Genomic DNA, 23,197 nt, shown 5'->3' on the forward strand with positions numbered 1-23,197 from the left:
CCCACTTTGGAGTAATCATCTTGAATATTCTACCCCTTCCTCTTTAGTCAAGTCACCTTGTTTCATTTTCTCAAAATGGATCCTGATTTGATCTTCTAAATGGAGACTTTGAGAATAATGCAGCTGGATTATTGATAAGTTGAATCATTGAACTGACCCTTCCTACTCTGTTTCTAACATCTCATCTGTGCTCAGTTGACTGCTAACATCTCTTCCCAGGTCTTCCTTCTGATTATATAGATTAACTCCAAGAAGGAAGGGCAGCACATTCTATTTCCTTGGGAAGTTCTCCAACTGCTTAGACATGCTCCACATGTTCCATGTGCTTTGTCACTTTTATTGACCAACTGACCACTTATTCTTCCTGGAATCCTGTGTGAGGCTACCAGAAAGTGAGATCCAAGCCATGTTATTCCCTGGGTGTTACCTGTTGTGTTTGCAGCCATTGTGCCGAATGAAAAACTACCTGTGCCTCTTTGGAAAGAGTAAAATAAACCGTTAGTCTGTAAAGCCCTGTCTACCAGGTTTCCTCTCCCTTTGGCAGAATCAGTCCTCCATTTTGCTGCCTACCGTTTGATGCTTAGATTTCTCGGCAGCCAAATGTATACTCTTTATACTTGGCTTTTACCGCAAAGCCTCATCTGCTCTCCTGTCCTTGAGACCCACCCCTCTCCATCCTCATCCTTTCAGGCCCGAGTTCCAGCCAGCGGCATGCAGCCAGCATCTACCTGCCTTGTATTCCTTTGGTCTCCTCCTGGTCCCTTCTAGCTCTCTCAAGGCAAGGCAAACCCAGCCCTAAGCTTCATCACTCCAAAATACTGCTCCAGAGAGAGAAAGCTCGAAAGAAACTTTAAAAAATTAATAAATTAGCCCTTTACTCTTTCTGTTTTAAGTTTCCACTCTTCAGTCTTAGTGGGTCTTTGTCTTAGTGGGTCTTTGTTCTGTTGTCACCTGTCTTGAGGGAAGGCAGTTATAAAAACAGCAGATAAGGTTTTAGGAGCTGCTCGGCTTTATTTTATTTTATTTTTCTTTTTAAAAAACAGCTTTATTGAGGTACAATTTACACACCATAAAATCCACCGTTTTAAGTGTACCATCTGGTAATTTTCAGTGCATTTCTAGATTTGTGGAATCATCTCAGTCCAGCTTTGGAACACAGCCATAGCTACAGCAACTATTACTAATACTTATTTATACGTGATGCATCTCCCAATTTTTTTTAACATCTTTATTGGAGTATAATTGCTTTACAATGGTGTGTTAGTTTCTGCTTTACAACAAAGTGAATCAGTTATACATATACATATGTTCCCATATCTCTTCCCTCTTGCGTCTCCCTCCCTCCCACCCTCCCTATCCCACCCCTCTAGGTGGTCACAAAGCACCGAGCTGATCTCCCTGTGCTATGCGGCTGCTTCCCACTAGCTATCCACCCTACCTTTGGTAGTGTATATATGTCCATGCCACTCTCTCACTTCCTCACAGCTTACCCTTCCCCCTCCCCATATCCTCAAGGCCATTCTCTAGTAGGTCTGTGTCTTTATTCCCGTCTTACCTCTAGGAGGGAGGCCTCTGATGGCTTACTTAAGGGGGAAGCACGGGTATACAAAACTGAAGTTGGAAATTGGGGTGCCTGATGTTTAAACTATCACAGTGGTAAGATACGTTGACTTTTTCTCCTTGGACCATGGAGTAGTCAATTAAATAGAAGCAGTGCAGTCAAAGAGAATTTTCAAGAGAATTGAGTTCACTCAACAAAGTATTGTTTTTTTCCCTGCTTTCCTCCTGCTGTTCCTTGGTCATTGTACTAAAAAAAGAAAAAAATAACAACTTTGAAATTAGTTTTAGAATCAAATTCCACCACCTAATTTCCAGGCCTTTTATGCTTCACTGATGTCCTCCTATCTCTTGGAGGTGTAATCTTGTCTTTTTAATAGATAAAAGGATTTGTCTAGATAACTGGGTTTTTTCCTTCTAACCTAAGACTTATGTAGCAAAGGTACATTAACCACTATCTTTATTGAGTTTAGAAATGGAGAAAATTTCAAGTGATTCGTTTAATTTGTAAAGATAAAAATATAATTGAATTAACATATCTGTAGGGTTAGATTTAGTTATGTTCGGTAATTCGAAATTTCCAAAGTTGTATTCTGTGGGAATTTTAAAATCCAAAAATCATATTGTGAGAGTTTGAAATTCTAAAAATAGTCATTAAAATGAGCCTGGTTTAGGTTTGTCCAGCAAATTGTTATTATAAACATCACCTCTGATAGATGTTAGCAATCGAATTCTAGGAATGTGGAATAAGACTGAGCCAGTGTGATTTACTGAGACACATTCAGTTCTGCAACTTGAAATAAATTGTGTAAAAATCCTTGGCTCCTGTTCAGTATGTACTAAGAGAAAATTCAGAATCTTTTCATATTATCTGTGTGTTTATGAAATCCTATTTCCTGCAGTTTGCACATGTAACTTACAACTAGCAGAAATCATATTTGCTAATCAGGTCAGTTTCTACAATCTGCTTTTTGCCTTAGCAACATGAGTGTTGTGGTTTCATTCCTGCCGAAATTGTACATTTTAACCCCCACGGAAGGTTAAAAGGAGTTACCTAGATAAGGAGCCCACACATACATGGAGGGCAGTTTAACTCTGTGGAGGAAGTGAACAGTGTTCTTTATTTAGCTCAGATGAAAGGAGGCTTTTGAGAGAGCTAGATTGCATTTGGGGGATTGAGCATCCTGTCTTCACATAGTCAGGTGGTCATTTAATTCAACAGTATTGAACTGATATAATTCTTAAAGATTGTGTCAATGCTCCTGATATTTTTAAAATAAATTTATTTATTCATTTACTTATTTTTGCCTGCGTTGGGTCTTTGTTGCTGAGCGCAGACTTTCTCTAGTTGCAGTGAGTGCGGGGTACACTTGGTTGCGGTCGCGGGCTTCTCATTGCAGTGGCTTCTCTTGTTGTGGAGCACAGGCTCTAGGCTCACGGCCTTCAGTAGTTGTGGTGTGTGGGCTCAGTAGTTGTGGCTCGTGGGCTCTAGAGCACTGGCTCAGTAGTTGCACATGGGCTTAGTTGCTCCACGGCATGTGGGATCTTCCCAGACCAGGGCTCGAACCCGCGTCCCCTGCACTGGCAGATGGATTCTTAACCACTGCATGACCAGGGAAATCCAATGCTCCTGATTTTTGAACACCACCTTTAGAAACTTTGCTTTCTAATATTGTTTAAAGAAAACTAGTACTTATTGGCACCACCTATTGGCTAGACATATAGTGTGTGGTCTTTTTGCTCACTTATGGAATTTTGTAATTATTAAACCATGCCCTCTTTTATTATTCTTTTAGAGTTTTTAATTTTCAATTAATTTTACTTTCAGAAAAGTTGCAAGAATAGTACAAAGAATTCCTAATTTCTCAAAGGTTAACATTTTACTATAATTGCTTATCCTTCTCTCTCTTTCTCTGTCTGTGCACACACACACACACACACACATGCTTTATATATATATATATATATATATATATATATATGTGTGTGTGTGTATAATTATATATGTCTGTATATTATATAGACTCTTTATATAGTAATTTAATATTACTGAATTGGTATTCTTAAGGGTTGCATTAATGCCTCTGATGTTTATATATATGTATATACATACACATACAGACACATATACATATATATACTTGTACATACATATATATATCACACCTATATACATCTTTTCCCCACCTGAATTGTTTGAGAACAAATTGCAGGAATTATTTCTCTCTACTCCTGCTTACTCCATGGCATGGCAACATAACCACAGTACAGTGATCAAAATCAGGAAAGTAACACTGAACACTGATACAATACTCTTCTCTAATCTGTAGATCTCATTCAGATTTTGGCAATTTTCTCAATGTCCTTTATAACAAAAGAAACTCAAGCTGTGTTGCATGCAGTTGTCACACCTTTTTAGTTTCCTTTAAACCATTCTCTTTTAATGACAGTGAACAAAAAAGATATAGTTCAAAATATGATATTAAAATATGCTTTAAGATATTTGTAAAGCTGCATGCAGTACTTAAAAATAAAACACACAAATTCAAACCCAAATTATAAGCTAATGGAAGTAGTGATTAGAGGCTAATTTTATTCTCTAAATTACTTATATTTTGTTAATTTATATATAATCACTAGCAATACTGTTTGGAAGATTTGCTGCATAGAAAAAATTTGCAGTTTATAGCAAGTACTTCAGTAAATTAAAAGAATCAGTGGTTTACTATATGCTCCATGTCTTGAAAAAATTGCAACTGAGCAATAATACCTACAGTAGAAAGCAAACAAACAAACAACCTTTTTAACCTTGACATAATCCTCAGTGTATGCCACTGAAATGTTGATATCCCAAATCCGAAATAAAGATGGAAACTTTAAGGTGAAAATTCTCCTTTGTTAAAAAAGAAATGGTAATTCTCTCTAAATGGTCTCATCCAGCTTTCACTATATGCCAATGGTCCCTCTTCATCTCTCATTTCTGGTCAATAAATTTCTTTTCTGGTTGAGACTCAATGAAAGTAAACAACTTCAGATGTCTCTTATGTTCCTTAGTTTGACATTCCATGACTTACTATGTATTACTTCAGTCAAATCTTCTCAATAACTGTTAGTCATAGGCTAACCACTTCTTTAAAGATAACATAAAAGCCTTCCCAAAACTTTGAAATAGCAGATCTGTGGACCAGCAGTTAAAAATCACAAGATCATTTGCTCATACTTACCATACCTTTTACATGTTAGAAAGTAGGCATCCCAGTGGATAGGGTTACCTGTTCAAAAATCTTGAGGACATGATCTTCAGAAGATTAAGCCTGTAGTTAGACCCTTTGATTAATCCTCCATGTTGTCAAAATTGCATCCATTAGGAGTTAAGTGTGTCAGCGAAAAAATTGTCAATCTAAAAAAGAAATGGAGAGGACCTTCAAGATGGCAGAGGAGTAAGACATGAAGATCACCTTCCTCCAAACAAATACATCAAAAATACATCTACATGTGGAACAGCTCCTACAGAACACCTACTGAATGCTGGCAGAAGACCTCAGACTTCCCAAAAGGCAAGAAACTCCCCACATACCTGGCTGTGTGCCTGACAGGGTCTTCGTGCTCCAGCCGGGTGTCAGGCCTGGGCCTCTGAAGTTGGAGAGCCGAGTTCAGGACATCGGACACCAGAGATCTCCCGGCCCCACATAATATCAATCGGTGAGAGCTCTCCCAGAGATCTCAGTCTCAATGCTAAGACCTAGCTCCATTCAACAACCAGCAAGCTCCAGTGCTGGACACCCCAGGCTGAACAACTAGCAAGACAGGAACACAACCCGACCCATTAGCAGAAAGGCTGCCTAAAATCATACTAAGTTGATAGACACCCCCAAACACACCACTGGACGTGGTCCTGCCCACCAGAAAGACAAAATCCAGCCTCATACACCAGAACACAGGCACCAGTCCCCTCCACCAGGAAGCCTACACAACCCACTGAACCAACCTTACCCACTGAGGGCAGATACCAAAAACAACATGAACTATGAACCTGCAACCTGTGAAAAGGAACCCCAAACACAGTAAGTTAAGCAAAATGAGAAGACAGAGAAATACACAGCAGATGAAGGAGCAAGGTAAAAACCCACCAGACCAAACAAATGAAGAGGAAATAGGCAGTCTATCTGAAAAACAATTCAGAGTAATGATAGTAAAGATGATCCAGAATCTCAGAAATAGAATGGAGACAATACAAGAAACGTTTAACAAGGACCTAGAACTAAAGAGCAAGCAAACAATGATGAACAACACAATAAATGAAATTAAAAATTCTCTAGAAGGAATCAATAGCAGAATAACTGAGGCAGAAGAACAGATAAGTGACCTGGAAGATAAAATAATGGAAATAACTACCACAGAGCAGAAAAAGAAAAAAGAATGAAAAGAATTGAGGACAGTCTCAGAAAACTCTAGGACAACATTTAACGTACCAACATTCAAATTATAGGGGTCTCAGAAGAAGAAGAGAAAAAGAAAGGGACTGAGAAAATATTTGAAGAGATTATAGTTGAAAACTCCCCTAATATGGGAAAGGAAATAGTCAATCAAGTCTAGGAAGTGCGGAGAGTCCCATACAGGATAAATCCAAGGAGAAACAGTCCAAGGCACATATTAATCAAACTATAAAAAATTAAATACAAAGAAAAAATATTAAAAGCAGCAAGGGAAAGCAATAAATAACATACAAGGGAATCCCCATAAGGTTAACAGCTGATCTTTCAGCAGGAGCTCTGCAAGCCAGAAGGGAGTGGCAGGACATATTTAAAGTGATGAAAGAGAAAAACCTACAACCAAGATTGCTCTACCCAGTAAGGATCTCATTCAGATTCGACGGAGAAATTCAAACCTTTACAGACAGGTAAAAGCTAAGAGAATTCAGCACCACCAAACCAGCTTTACAACAAATGCTAAAGGAACTTCTCCAGGCAGGAAACACAAGAGGAGGAAAAGACCTACAATAACAAACCCAAAACAATTTTTAAAATAGTAATAGGAACATACATATCAATAATTACCTTAAATGTAAATGGATTAAATGCTCCAACCAAAAGACACAGACTGGCTGAATGGATACAAAAACAAGACCCATACATATGCTGTCTACAAGAGACCCACTTCAGACCTAGGGACACATACAGACTGAAAGAGAGGGGATGGAAGAAGATATTCCGTGCAAATGGAAATCAAAAGAAAGCTGCCGTAACAATTCTCATATCAGACAAAATAGACTTTAAAATAAAGACTATTACAAGAGACAAAGAAGGACACTACATAATGATCAAGAGATCAATCCAAGAAGATAGAACAATTGTAAATATTTATGCACCCAACATAGGTGCACCTCAATACATGCAAATGCTAACAGCCATAAAAGGGGAAACAACAGCAACACAATCATAGTAGGGAACTTTAAGCCCCCACTTTAACCAATGGACAGATTAACCAAAATGAAAATAAATAAGGAGACACAAGCTTTAAATGATACATTAAACAAGATGGACTTAATTGATATTTATAGGACATTCCATCCAAAAACCACAGACTACACTTTATTCTCAAGTGCTCATGGAACATTCTCCAGGATAGATCATATATTGGGCCACAAATCAAGCCTTGGCAAATTCAAGAAATTGAAATTGTATCAAGTATCTTTTCCAACCACAACGCTATGAAACTAGATATCAGTTACAGGAAAAGAGCTGTAAAAACTACAAACACATGGAGGCTAAACAATACACTCCTACATAACTAAGAGATCACTGAAGAAATCAAAAAATACCTAGAAACAACTGACAATGAAAACACGATGGCCCAAAACCTATGGCATGCAGCAAAAGCAGTTCAAAGAGGGAAGTTTATAACAATACAGTCCTACCTCAAGAAACAAGAAAACTCTCAAACAACCAAAACTTACACCTAAAGCAATTAGAGAAAGAAGAACCAAAAAACCCTCAAAGTTAGCAGAAGGAAAGAAATCATAAGGATCAGATCAGAAATAAATGAAGCCAAAATGAAAGAAATGACAGGAAAGATCAATGAAACTAAAAGCTGATTCTTTGAGAAGATAAACAAAATTGATAAACCATTAGCCAGACTCATCAAGAAAAAAAGGGAGAATTCTCAAATCAACAGAACTAGAAATGAAAAAGGAGAATTAACAAATGAAACTGCAGAAATACAAAGGATCATGAGAGATTACTACAAGCAACTATATGCCAATAAAATGGACAACCTGGAAGGAATGGAAAAATTCTTAGAAAAACACAGCCTTCTGAAACTGAACCAGGAAGAAATAGAAAATATAAACAGACCAATCACAAGCACTGAAACTGAAACTGTGATTAAAAATCTTCCAACAAACAAAACCCCAGGACCAGATGGCTTCACGGGTGAATTCTGTCAAACATTCAGAGAAGAGCTAACACCGATCCTTCTCAAACTCTTCCAAAGTATAGCAGAGGGAGGAACACTCCCAAACTCATTCTCCAAGGCCACCATCACCCTGATACGAAAACCAGACAAAGATGCCACAAAAAAAGAATACTACAGGCCAATATCACTGTTGAACATAGATTCAAAAATCCTCAACAAAATACTAGCAAACAGAATCCAGCAGCACATTTAAAGGATCATACACCGTGATCAAGTGGGGTTTATCCCAGGAGTGCAAGGATTCTTCAACATATGCAAATCAATCGATGTGATACACCATATTAACAAATTGAAGGATAAAAACCATATGATCATCTCATTAGATGCAGAAAAAGCTTTTGACAAAATACAACACCCATTTATGATAAAAATCCTCCAGAAAGTAGGCATAGAGGGAACTTACCTCAACATAATAAAGGCCATATATGACAAACCCACAGCCAACATCGTTCTCAATGGTGAAAAACTGAAACCATTTCCACTAAGATCAAGAACAAGACAAGGTTGCCCACTCTCACCACTCTTATTCAACATAGTTGTGGAAGTTTTAACTACAGCAGTCAGAGAAGAACAAGAAATAAAAGAAATCCAAATCAGAAAAGAATTAGTAAAACTGTTACTGTTTGCAGATGACATGATACTGTACATAGAGAATCCTAATAATGCTACCAGAAAACTACTAGAGCTGATCAGTGAAATTAATAAAGTAGCAGGATACAAAATTAATGCACAGAAATCTCTTGCACTCCTATACACTAATGATGAAAAATCTGAAAGAGAAATTAAGGAAATACTCCCATTTACCATTGCAACAAAAAGAATAAAATTCCTCGGAATAAACCTACCTAAGGAGACAAAAGACGTCTAAGAAGAAAACTATAAGATACTGATGAAGGAAATTAAAGATGATACAAACAGATGGAGTGATATACCATGAACTTGGATAGGAAAAATCAACACTGTGAAAATAACTATACTACCGAAAGCAATCTACAGATTCAATGCAATCCCTATCAAATTGCCAATGACATTTTTCACAGAACTAGAGCAAAAAATTTCACAGTTTGTATGGAAACAAAAGACCCCAAATAGCCAAAGCAATCTTGAGAAAGAAAAACGGAGCTGGAGGAATCAGGCTCCCTGACTTCAGACTATACTACAAAGCTACAGTAATCAAGACAATATGGTACTGGCAGAAAACAGAAATATCGAATGGAACAGGATAGAAAGCCCAGAGATAAACCCACGCACCTGTGGTCAACTAATCTATGACAAAGGAGGCCAGGATATACAATGGAGAAAAGACAGTCTCTTCAATAAGTGGTGCTGGGAAAACTGCACAGCTACATGTAAAAGAATGCAATTAGAACACTGCCTAACACCATACACAAAAATAAGATTAAAGACTTAAATGTAAGGCCAGAGTCTATAAAACTCTTAGAGGAATACATAGGCAGAACACTGTTTGACATAAATCACAGCAAGATCCTTTTTGACCCACCTCCTAGAGTAATGGAAATAAAAACAAAAATAAACAAATGGGACCTAATAAAACTTAAATGCTTTTGCACGGCAAAGGAAACCATAAACACGATGAAAAGACAACCCTCAGAATGGGAGGGAATATTTTCAAATAAAGCAACTGACAAAGGATTAATCTCCAAAATATGCTAGCAGCTCATGCAGCTCAATATCAAAAAAACCAAACAACCCAATCCAAAAATGGGCAGAAGATCTAAATAGACATTTCTCCAAAGAAGATACACAGATTGCCAACAAACACATGAAAGGATGCTCAGTATCACTAATCATTAGAGAAAAGCAAATCAAAACTATAATGAGGAATCACCTCACACTGGTCAGAATGGCCATCATCAAAAAATTTACAAACAGTAAATTCTGGAGAGGGTGTGGAGAAAAGGGAACCCTCTTGCACTGTTGGTGGGAATGTAAATTGATACAGCCACTATGGAGAACAGTATGGAGGATCCTTAAAAAACTAAAAATAGAACTACCATATGACTCAGCAATCCCACTACTGGGCATATACCCTGAGAAAACCATAATTCAAAAAGAGTCATGTACCACAATGTTCATTGCAGCACTTAAGTGTCCATCAACTGATGAATGGATAAAGAAGATGTGGCACATATATACAATGGAATATTACTCAGCCATAAAAAGAAATGAAATTGAGTTATTTGTAGTGAGGTGGATGGACCTAGCGTCTGTTCTATGGAGTGAAGTAAGTCAGAAAGAGAAAAACAAATACCGTATGCTAACACATATATATGGAATCTAAAAAAACAAAAGTGGTTCTGAAGAATGTAGGGGCAAGACAGGAATAAAGACCCAGTTGTAGAGAATGGACTTGAAGACACAGGGTGGGGGAAGGGTAAGCTGGGATGAAGTCAGATTGTGGCATTGACATATATATACTACCAAATGTAAAATAGATAGCTAATGGGAAGTAGCCACATAGCACAGGGAAGTCATCTTGGTGCTTTGTGACCACCTAGAGGGGTGGGATAGGGATGGTGTGAGGGAGATGCAAGAGAGAGGGGATATGTATACGTATAGCTGATTCACTTTATTATACAGCTGCAACTAACACAACAATGTAAAGCAATTATACTCCAATAAAGATGTTAAAAAATTCTAATCATAAAAAAATAAAATAAAAAAGAAATGGAAAATTTTGTTTGAGCCAACCTGAGGGTTATAACCCAGGAGACAGTCTCTCAGAGAGTTCTGAGTACTGTTCTGAAGAGGTAAAAGGGGAGGCCAGTATGTAAGTGATATATTACATATTTATCTATCTATATATATATACACACATATATATATCAATATATATATGCACTATACATATTGCATATATCCCTTGACAAATGGGTATATGCAATTAAGCATCTTGGTAGAAGGTTACTGCTGCTCTTGCGGTAATAATATCTTAGTCAGTGGTACTTTCCTGAGTATGGAAAGATGCAACAAATTGGGTTCATAAAATTTTCTCCTGAAAATATCTAACTCTGTGAGGGCCAGTTCTCCTAGTTTTCCCAGAGCACAGAGTACCTCATCTTTATCTTCACCCTGTACTGTAGGTCAGCAACTGCAGTGGCTAATGACTTGATTATTATAGAACAGGATGGTGGGCAACATTCTTTATTTTATAATTCTTTCCCTTTCAGTCTTAATTTCAACCAAGGTTTGGGGGGCATTTTGTGACCAGTTTGTCCCACAGTGCTAGGAATGCTCATTCCCATGACAGGTGAAGATTTTGTTGATGGGCTATTCAGTATATTATTACTGGTCTAGATCCTGTTAACAGTAGCAAAAATTCTCACGACCACCTGTCTTACTAGTCTGTTGTGGTCCAGGACCTGGTTCCCTCTTGTTGCTTCTTCCCATGTCTATTGTTACACTATTTCAATCCTTGATCTTATGGGACTATATGTTTAGTCAGTTGTTTCAGGTCTCCTAATCATCATTAATTTTATCTGAGGCTCAGTCATGCATTTGGTAATGCAAGAAACAATAATCTTGTGAAATAGACAAAATAGAAGTAGGATAGCTAGTAACATTAATAAGATCATTAGTAAGTATTTAAGCTAAGCATTTCAGTTAGGTTCAGCCCAGGTTGTCTGACCAGTTTGTTCTTCACCAATTGCTCTCTTTAAAAGAAATAATATATTGGCACTGTACATAAAATTCACCAAAGGTATCTACACGCACAAGGCGAGTGTTGGGTACCTTACAGGATTGAGAAGGGAATGTTGTCTTCTAAGGAGTTACACGGCTGGCACCAGAAGAAGAAAAATTGATCTTCACGGTTGAACAGGTATTTCTGCCGTTGGGGAGGTCTTGTTAACACATAATGCAGATGCAAAGTGCAAGCTAGAGGCAAGGGCAGAAGCCCAAAAGGGCAGAGAAAAAATTATGTTTAAAGTTTTCTTGTCTTGCCTTAAAATATGAATTTTTATTTCATCAAACAGTTTAAATAGTCAGCAATAGGCATATTCACAAATTGAATAATACTGGCTTAAAATCAGAAATTAAGGTGTGATTCTTTAGAAAGGAGAGTAATGTTTTTTAACTTTAAATTGGCTTTTAAAGTGTATCAGACAGAGGAGATATATCCCCAAATTTGAGCAGTCACAACATTAATCACATTAAGTGTCTAGGTTTTCAATATGAAAATGTTAAAGGTCTTTTTTTAAAATTTTTCTTTTATTGGGGTATACTTGTTTTACAATGTTGTGTTTCTACTGTACAGCAAAGTGAAGTAGAGTTCCCTGTGCTATACAGCAGGTTCTTATTAGTTATCTATTTTATACATATTAGGGTGTATATGTCAATCCCAATCTCCCAATTCATACCACTCCCTGCCCCGGCTTTCCCCACTTGGTGTCCATGTGTCTGTTCTCTACATCTGTGTTTCTATTTCTGCCTTACAGACCAGTTCATCTGTACCATATTTTTAGATTCCACATATATATGTTAATATATGATATAGAATTATGCCATAGATTTAGTGGAAAACAGTTTAATGGTAGTGGAGTTTAAAGAAGTTCAAATAAGATTAACTCCATTATTAAAATGCTCATGGGGAAGGTGATGATGCTGGTAGTGTTTATAATATTTGCCTTTGCTGCAGAGTTCATAGATCATAGAGATTTTGTACAAAAGGAGGAGGAAGCCAATGCTGGGAGGATGGCCTTAACACCATGTAAGCCACCAAACATCTTTTTTTAGGCTAAAGCACTTCTGAGGCTATCTGCCAAACTGTATTTAAAAACAAACAAACAAACAAATATGTTCCATGCATTTGAATGCTTATAATTGGAAAACCTCTGGCAATGGAAAACTTCATTCTTTGTAAACTGATGCTTCATTTACATATATTGAGACATGGAACATATCCATAAAGTTGTGTAATTCTCTATAAAATGCATTCTTATATCCCAGTTCTTTGTTTGATCAGATCCTTAAGAATTATTTTATTTTATTTTATTTTATTTTATTTTTTGGTGGTACGTGGGCCTCTCACTGCTGTGGCCTCTCCCGTTGCGGAGCACAGGCTCCGGACGCACAGGCCCAGCGGCCATGGCTCACGGGCCCAGCCGCTCTGCGGCATGTGGGATCTTCCCGGACCAGGGCACGAACCCGTGTCCCCTGCATCGGCAGGCGGATTCTCAACCACTGCGCCACCAGGGAAGCCCTTTAAGAATTATTTTAAATGCCTTTGTTTAACCAAGAAGAAAGAAAGAAAGAAATGTTAAAGAACACTTGTCCTTTGGGTAATCTGGTCCTGCTGGAGAGAGGCTTTGAGCAGCTTGGTGCCCTCCTTCATATAATGAACACACATTTCAGTAGGCCTAGGGTGCTGTCACAGCTCCCACTTTATTTGTTCATCTAACCTGGCCCATTTCTACACTCTCATCTCTTCCTAATGCTTCTGGGTTTTCTTCAGTTGACTTATTTTCCAACAGTCTTGTCTCACTTGAACCACTCCTACCGGACATTTGGCTTCCTTTCTTCCCTCTGTTCCAGAGACCCTAAGACCCTGTCTCTGACCTCCCTCATAAACACCTCGCCTCATCCCTTCAGGATTTTACTGTTTGATGCAGCCAGGATGTACCCCTGAAAGTTATATATGCTTCTGGTGTTTTATTTTAAAAGTCATTTACCTTACCTTATAGACACAATATAGAATATTCTAGTACCCAAAGCAAAACTCAGATGACAGATTTTGTAAATCAAGCACATAGAAAGCAATAGAAATAAAAATTCTTGCTCTGATAATAATGAGGTCTTAGGATTTCAGAAAAGAACAAATTTTACTGAAGATGAATTTATGACAGACTCTAATAATATCATCTTTAGGAAGTTTTGCTGACACCTCACGACGTTAGTAATTTTGTGGTTCAAGTTTAGAAGTCCTAGCAGTTACGTTTTACCCTTAGCCCCCTACCTTCCAAACACAAATTATGCAAGTACTATCAAGAAATAGTGTTTTTAGAGTTTTGCCCCAGAACAGCAGCGCAACAAGCTGCATGGAACCGCTCAAAATTGGAACAACTATAACTGGTAAAGATCATATTTTTAAAAAGCATTAAAGTCTGAAAAAAATTTTTAAGCACATACAGCAAATGAAGAAATACTCATTCAAGAATAATACTTGGCTTCCCTGGTGGCACAGTGGTTGAGAGTCCACCTGCCGATGCAGGGGACATGGGTTCATGCCCCAGTCCGGGAAGATCCCACATGCCGCGGAGGGGCTGGGCCCGTGAGCCATGGCCGCTGAGCCTGCGCGTCCGGAGCCTGTGCTCCGCAACGGGAGAGGCCATAACAGTGAGAGGCCGGCATACCGCAAAAAAAAAAAAAAAGAATAATACTAAATCTTGTGCTCGTTTCAGCAGCACATATACTAAAAATTGGAACGATACAGAGAAGATTAGCATGGCCCCTGCGCAAGGATGACACGCAAACTCGTGAAGTGTTCCATATTTGGGGGATATATGTACATGTATAGCTGATTCACTGTGTTATAAAGCAGAAACTAACACACCACTGTAAAGCAATTTTACTGCAATAAAGATGTTAAAAACAAAAAAAAAGAATAATACCAAATCTTTTTTTTTTTTTTTTTTGCGGTATGCGGGCCTCTCACTGTTGTGGCCTCTCCCATTGCGGAGCACAGGCTCCGGACGCGCAGGCCTAGCGGCCATGGCTCACGGGCTTAGTTGCTCCGCGGCATGTGGGATCTTCCCGGACCAGGGCACGAACCCGTGTCTCCTGCATCGGCAGGCGGATTCTCAACCACTGCGCCACCAGGGAAGCCCAATACCAAATCTTGATAAGAACAGAGAGAGTGAGTGACACTTGTGCCACAGCCCACTTCTTACCTCCCATCTGCCCCTGCTCAGTGTGATGGAAGTTCTCCTCTAGGCCCTTGTGGCCAAGAAGATGGGGCTGCTTCTCCCCTCAGCTCTCAATCAAGGGCTACTGTATCTGACCAAGAGGTAAAGGCCTCCAGTGTTTCTCATCTCCATTAGGTCTGAGTTGCAGAGGCTGAATTCCTGGCAAAAGTGGCTAAAAGGTTGGGGGCTCCCTTCTACCACACCACCCCACTCATAGGGCAGGGGATCCATCGTAGACATAGCAAGCCAAGAATATGGGGGCATCAACTGCCCTTGCCCCAGCTCACTCACTGGGTAGAGGTTCCACATGAGGAGAACAGAGGTTACTGGCCCAGCCTAGCACTGGCTCATAAAGCAGGGGTGTCAATCTAAAGAATGGACCCACCTCCAGCTCTGGAGCAGTGGGTCAGTGACTTGGCCCAGGGACGAGGCCATCCATGAAGAGAGAAAACTCACAAGCTCTGCTGAAAGAAAATGATTTTATTTGAAACAGAGTCTGCAGAAATTTAAGCCTACAGGAACTCTTGAAAATGGAGATTTTGGGAGGAAAAGTGGTTTTTCTCAGAAAAGAAAGAAAAAGAAGAAAAATGAACAGAACCTCAGAAAAATCCCACCAGGCACACCAACATGTATAAAATGAGAGTACCAGAAGGAAAGGAGAGAGAGAAAGGAGCAGGAAACATATTTTTTAAAATATTGACAAAAAAACTTTCCAAATTTGATGAAAACGTTAATCTACCTATCCAAGAAGCTCAAAGACTCATCAGTTTCACTCTTCCTCTTTCCAATCCCATTTTCCAGGCAACCCTAGGAATACTTTCTTAAAACACAAATTGGATCATGTTTCCTTTACTTAAAATTCTCCAATGGCTTCTTGTTGCATTTAGAATAAGGGTAATTAATTATGGCTTCTGTGACTGCTGCTTATCTTTCCTGCCTCCCCTCCAGCCTCATTTGACTCCTCTTGCTTCAGACACAGTGGCCTTCCTCCAGTTTCTCCATCATCCCAAGCTCTTTCCTGTTGCAGGACCTTTGCATGTGCTCTTTTCTCTTCCTGGTGCATCGTCTCCCCATCTTTTGCATTGCCATTTTTTTCTGTTTCCAAGCTTGAATGTTACTCTCTCAGAAATGCCTTCTATAACCACTTTGCCTTTATTATTTTTATCTCAGTCTCTGGTTTATCTTCTTTATAACAGTTGTCGCAATTAAAAGAGGAAAATTGTGATAGGATACTCAAGAAGTTGTAAACATTGATTAATTCTAGTAAACAGAACTCAGTAACTGAGGTAGGGAAGTACATTTTCCTCCATAATAGAACCTTTTGTATGTATGCATGTACTACTTAAAAAAATTTTTTGCCATCTAGTTAAATTTTAAAATGCCCAATGTTTATCAGACACTCAGTATCTATTTCACAAATGAATAAAAAACACAATTATGAGATGTTTGCCTCAAGTTTGTTTCTTTGGTTTCCTAGTACCAAATCGGAAAACAAAATTAGAAGGTAAAAAAATTTACTGGGTCCTAAGGAGGTTGCATTATTTTCCTAGCTTTGAGATTTAAGGCCCTATTTTATGTGTCCAACCCTCACTGTTGGACTCTTAAATGCTTTGGAGTTTTTCACATTTGTAAGTAATAATGTGAGGAACGTCTGCTGTATTTTGGAATATGTCTTTAAAATGAAACCTTAGAGTTGGGGAGGGATAAATTGGGAGATTGGGATTGGCATATACACGCTACTGTATATAAAATAGGTAACTAATAAGAACCTACTGTATAGCACAGAGAATTCTACTCAATACTCTTAATGGCCTATATGGGAAAAAAGTCTAAAAAATGAATGGATATATGTATATGTATAACTGATTCACTTTGCTGTACACCTGAAACTAACACAACATTGTAAATCAACTACAATAAAAATTTTTTTAAAGCCTTAGAAATGGGATTATTAAGGGAGAATGTGAGCTTTTTAATGAATTTTGCCACATTAACAAAATAAAAAGCAGCTGAGATGGTCATTTTGGAATAAAACCTGGGACAGTTTACTGAGGAAATCAAAAACAGAAATCAAAGATTTTTGGAAAGTTTGGAACCTGTAGATTCAGAATTGCAGTATTAATTAATAAAAGTGGAAAAAAGATGAAGAAATTGTTTGGGGATTGAGTGGAAGAGACTGGTTTTAGAATGTAGGTTTACTTCACAGTCTCTGTGTGCTCACAATAATTGCTGAAGTTAGTTCTCATCCTCTATAATTACCTATGATATTAAGTTTAATCCCTCTCTAATTCTCACCTAGACTGTTAAATTTATCCGTAATATGTATCCTGCTAAATCTTCCTCTGTTGTACTGCCAGAATCCTCTTTCCCAAATAAAAATCTGTTCTTCATCTCATGCCCCATTTCAACTTTTATTGATTCATCAACTTCTGATGCCAGCTTGGCCCCTTCCTGTGGTGTTGCAAGGCAAGCTTCCCAGATCTGGCCCAGTCTCTCTTTCATTGTCTCTCCCTACACTCTGCCTTCAGCCCAACATAACCCTCTTTGGATTGTGGTATTAGTAGCCACACAGAATTGTGATATGATACTGTAAATGTTCATACCCCAGAAGTGAATGCCTTTATGACAGTTTTATTAGAAATCGAACTAGTGATACAGCCTTCAATAATTTTACTAGGAATCAGAAGATCTCAGTGATTTCAAAACAAAACAGGGCAAAGACCTTTCTTTTACCCATTCTATGTGTTTCTGTCTTTGCTCACAACTCCCTGCTGTATTTTGTGTGTCCTCTTCCTACTCAGTTCTTTAAAAAAATGACCTCCTTTGATAAATTATTCCCTGCCTTTTTTCATTTAGATTTTGCCATGTTATATATGATGATTTTTTTTCAAATCTTTTTAGTCTTGTTCAAATACTCTCATTTTCTAAAATGAGTTTTCTTAAACTTTAGAATATTCTGGCTGAGTTGAGATAAAGAGCCTAATTCAGCGTTCTCTATTTGACACTTTATTTTGAGAAAAAGGAAATGAAGCAATTTTTTTGGTCTTTTCTTAGCATGTGGATATTTTTAAATGCTGAAAATGGAAATAAAAGACCATTTCAGTTTGATCATCAAACTTCATGAGAATTCTGATTGAGAAAATTAAATGAGTAAGGATTAATAGATATATGCCAACTGTATTCTTTGTTTCCTCCCCCATAGGTCACTTCAGGGGTTTGTTTGTTATTAGTTTGGGTTTGTAATGTGACCTTTGGATATCCCACTTGTGAAAATATTTTTGCACTATTAGCACATCTATTCTTAGCTCAGATGTTTTTAGCACATGTATTTTTAGAACATATACTTTAATATTCTACCATTTTTCTTCTATACTTGTATAGGAACTCAGGAGAATTAAAAAGAAAAATGTAATTGTGTAATGTTAAGTACTTTTTACATTTAAGTCAGTTATTTAATCAATATTGTGACTTTATTTTATACTTTAATTTGGCACATTTGCAAATTTTTTGAAGCAAAGGACAGTTTTTGAATTAAATATTGATGAGATTGATAGTTATTAAATGCTATATAAGTAAATTTTTGCTCAGTTAATTAATTTACCCATTTACATTTACAATTTAATTGTGCACTGAAGATATACTATATATCCTTCAAAGACTGCTTGTGTTATTGTAAAGCAATAGGGATTTTAAAATAAATTGGCTTTTGAAACATGGTAGACTAACTCTTGTAATCTCCCCTTCAAACACATAAAAATGCTGGATAAATTACAACTAAGACGTGGTAAGAAATAGAAAATGAAGCTTCAAAGAAAGGAAGGGGCATCTTGCTGACATTAAGAGAGAGCTCCATACCAGAAGGGTAAACACTCAAATAGGCACTCCAGCAGGAAAGTGGGGTGTGAATATAGGCCCTGACGACTGGGGTCTTAAGTTTTAAATGTCTCATGGAAGTCAAGACATGATTTGTTATATCTGCTCCCTCTCCCTTATTGCTGATTATTTCAAGATTGATTGTTGTTGTTTTTTTTTTTTTTTTTTTTTTTTTTTTTGCGGTATGCGGGCCTCTCACTGCTGTGGCCTCTCCCGTTGCGGAGCACAGGCTCCGGACGCGCAGGCCTAGCGGCCATGGCTCACGGGCTTAGTTGCTCCGCGGCATGTGGGATCTTCCCGGACCAGGGCACGAACCCGTGGCTCCTGCATCGGCAGGCGGATTCTCAACCACTGCGCCACCAGGGAAGCCCCTGATTGTTGTTTTTACTATCATTTTATTGTGACTCAACTTGAATGGGTGTTGCTTTTTTTCATAGGAATCCTATGCGCCGTGGGTGTGAAAGTGGCAGTATGGAGTGATTATACATTTACTGTTTTCAGGCTACTCAACTGGGACCAGTTACTTATCTTGGATTTCATAGCTATGGATTTTTCCAAACTACTGAGTTAATTTAAATTCAGTGGCTTAAACTTGGAGTTTCTATCTCACCAGAGAATCATGTACCCTCATCACCTTTTTAAAACAGAGAACAGTTTTTTTCAAGCCCAGTATTAGAGGACTTACTTCTAAGCATTACTTGTATATTCTCTAAGCCATATCTCCTAGAAGTTCAGATAATAAACTATCAGGAAAAGACTAAATAAAAGGTAGAAATATAGGTTCATAATGAAAAAGAAAACATGAAAAAATGAACAAGGAGAGTTTCAAATTCATGCATCAAAAAATATTGAACATCTATATGTCTGCATTATTCAAGGCACTAGTAATACAGCATTTAAGAAAGCAAATACAAATCTTTGTCCTCTGGGTGCTTAGCTTCTAGTGGTTAGAAAGAACTAAATAGAATTTCTAAAATTGTTTTAAAGAAGAAGTCTTTGAAGAAAAATTAGTGCACTGCTTAAATACCAAATGAGCATAACTGAAAAGAGAAAGAATAATGTGATATAACAGCAGTGGCAGTGGTAGTTGCAGTAGCAACTGCAAACATTTTTGAGCACTTCCTTTATACCAGGTATTGCCCAAAGTATTTTATGGAGTTGGTATCATTATCATCTTTATTTTACAGATGTGGAAACCAAAGCACAGAGGAGTCATCATTGAGACAGGGTCATGATGCTGTATGATAGACTTCTTAAACTGCACATTTAATCACAACATGTATTTATCAAATATAGTTGTCACTATTTTCCATTTTTGTGTTGCTATACATTTGCAGCTATGTGTTACTTGGTTCATTGGTGGCAAAGTGGCTGATCTAGTCTAAAATTAATTTTGCCTGCTACTTAATAAATCATGCTGTGCTTGCCTTTTTTTATGTGCAGAATTTCATGAATTTAAAAAGAATCATAGAGTGAGTTAGCTCCGATTCCTAAGAAATTAGAGTTACCAAAGAATCAACCACATTTGGTTTAACAGATACCAAGCCTTTCTTTCCTGTAATTCTACTCCGTAAGCTGAGTTTAATCATGAAAAAATGTTGTTTCGTGACTGTAGATTAATTAATGACTATGCATCTGTTTAAAATTAGATATCAAATCTTTGTAATTGGGTCTTAAACATCTAGACTGATTTTTAAAAGTTTTGTTTCATGATTGCTTCTTCTAATAAGAGGAATATTTCCCCCTTAGCCATTTCATTTTGGGGATTTATATTAACAGCCAGAAAAAAATTGATTGTGGAACATTATTGATCTATTTTGTGAAATTAAAAATTTAACCTAGTTTTTTAGCTTATTGGTTGTCATAACTCCCAGTTAAAAAAAAAACTTCCCTGCACTTGCAAATTCCCTCAATCAGTCATAATTTTTCCTTATTTTAATATTCCTATCATGCACTTAACCCTTGCTGCTTCATATTCTACTTACGTGTGTGTGTCTTACTTTCATTATTGGATGATCAGCTTCTTTGGAGCAGAGACCCTATTGTATACACCCTTCCTTCTCACCCTCACCTTCCACTCAAGCTGGAAGTTACTGCCTGGCCCAAAGTGGACAGTTTGAATTGCAGAAGGAGTTAAGTTAAAGTGTGCAGATAAAATTTTAGAAGTTGCTCCAGCCCCAGATGTAACAGGTAAGGTGAGGACAGTGAAGTTGTATGACAAGAAAGAGAATGGGAAGAAAAATACTGCACTGTGAACATACCCTGTATCATAAGCTACACTCCTGAAAGGATAGGACTAATCCTCAGTTCATTGGAATGGGCGAATATTTGATAAGTCTCTCCTTTGTAGTGAAGAATAGTTTCTTTGTCTTCATACATTATTTGTTATTGTCTAGTGAGTCATTTAGCAACCTGTTCATTTTAGTTGAGATATTTAAGAACCACTATAAAAACAGGATCAGGAGTTTCCCTGATTGAAAAATAAATAGTATTGCAGTGGCTCTTGGTGGGCTGGTCCCTGTAGATTCACTACTATGTCATGTTCCTTTGTCTTCCTGAAAGTACACCCCCTCTTTGGTGTTTCTTTGTTAAGTGTTGTGGTTTTTTATGGAAATTGAATTGATGATTTGGGAAGAGCCAAGTACATTGTGGTCAAGCCCTTGGCCCACTTGACCTTTCCAGTTCTTGATTCTCGGTGAGTTCTTTATTCCGAAGAAATTGGGTCACCTCAACAATACCTTCCCCTCCAGATTGATATCAGTAGGCCAGACAAATGAAATCATTATGCCTGGGGCTTTCATCTGTATCTTTCTAAACCTTCACATTGAAAACTACCATGTCTTCTAACTAAATTTTAGAATGCATTCAACTGTTAAATGCCTAGTTTTCCTTTTTCCCCTCTACTATTTTGTCTGTTTTTCCCCCTGTCACTTCCTCATTGCCTTCCCTTATCCATTAGCTGGTTCCTTTCTGTCTGTTGTCTTCTACTTGGGTCCTCTCTATCCTCTTGCCTTCTGTCATCTCAATGGCTCTGGCTATCTCGAGGACATTGATGCATTTCTTTGTTCATGCTTATATCTATCTGTCTTTCCACAAAAGATATTTTTTCTCTATTTCCCGTCTTTAATTGTCTTTAGAGTCCACATTGATTGAATGCCTTTCTTTTCTCATTGTCTTATCCTCTGTATTCAACTTATGTAAAAAATAAAATAAAATAAATCACTGGTGGTTAAACGAATTCTGGCTCCAATAGGGCAAAACAAGAATCCTGGTCAATTTCCTTCCTCCAGTCTCTACCCTGAACAGCATGATCTCTTTGTTTTTTCGTTACCGTTTAGTTCTTTTCTTACATTGTACATAGCACATAAGGTTGCTAGTATCTCTGATCAGGTCCGTTGATGAGAAGTCTAGTAAAATGATCTGTACTTGCAAAACATCACAGGACCCCAAGAATTTTGTTTAGTGCTTGTGATTCTCTATGTGAAAGCATTGCTTATAGTGTCCTGGGGTACAAGAACAGTGTTCTACCCAGCAGGAGGGGTGGTTATTATGTACTGTGTCTGGCACACACTGCTATTCTACACATATCAGCTTCTGCTGATGTTCATGATGACAGTGACAGTGTGGGTGAGTGTTTTGAAGGCAAAAGGACAGAAGTAGGAGGAGAACAGAGAAAACAGTAATGAGGTGGGGGTACCGGGAGAGCGTAGTCAGGAAGAAATAGCTGCTGGGACAGATGGATTATAGCATGTGTTAGTTTATCTTCATTCACCATCCTCTGGGTTTTAAAAGGAACCAGTAGTAGCACATCAAAGTTGTCCGCATCCAGCCATCCAGATGACTCATTCTCCCCTGCTTCATTCCATGCGGCTATGGGAGGACTGACCCTCCTCCACTCTATCACCTTCAGTCATCCATCTCCTGTGGGCTGGGGGCAGGGAGGAAGCTAAAAGATAGTTAGGTGAAAATAGGATGAAGATGTAATTAAAGTTCCTGAGTGCCTGCCAGATTTAATCTAATTCTCACCACTTTCTGACACCGACATTCTATTAGATCCACACACCAGAGGACACAGTGATGCAGCCACATCCTGCCCTTCTTTTCTTATGTCATTGCCTTTTGGGGTATGCCTCATCTAGGTCAGATTCGAGCCCCAGGAAAGGCTCCATCTTCTCTCCAAGCCTAGTACTTTTTTAAAGAAACAAATTTTCCTGATGTTTTACCCACTCTATTGAAAAGCAAGCAAACAAACCAACAAAACACTACTTTTGTTGTTGTTTGTTTCTTCATATCACTGAAGACAAGTGAAAGGAAGATTCCAGTCTAGATGCATGGCAAATGTCCTGCATTTCTGTTGCATCCCAGCATGA

At 38.0% G+C, this 23,197-nt stretch overlaps 1 protein-coding gene and 1 non-coding gene across 5 annotated transcripts in view; both read left to right on the top strand.

Moving 5' to 3' along the window:
• Positions 1-23,197, top strand: part of DOCK4 (dedicator of cytokinesis 4) — a 484,849-nt gene that overhangs the window by 272,686 nt on the left and 188,966 nt on the right. The gene's annotated exons all lie outside the window — the stretch shown is intronic.
• On the top strand, positions 14,438-14,545 carry LOC131763122 (U6 spliceosomal RNA). The gene has a single exon (XR_009337522.1). It is a non-coding gene; the product is annotated as a U6 spliceosomal RNA (small nuclear RNA).

Source organism: Kogia breviceps, chromosome 9 (assembly GCF_026419965.1).
Source record: "Kogia breviceps isolate mKogBre1 chromosome 9, mKogBre1 haplotype 1, whole genome shotgun sequence".
NCBI lineage: Eukaryota > Metazoa > Chordata > Mammalia > Artiodactyla > Physeteridae > Kogia > Kogia breviceps.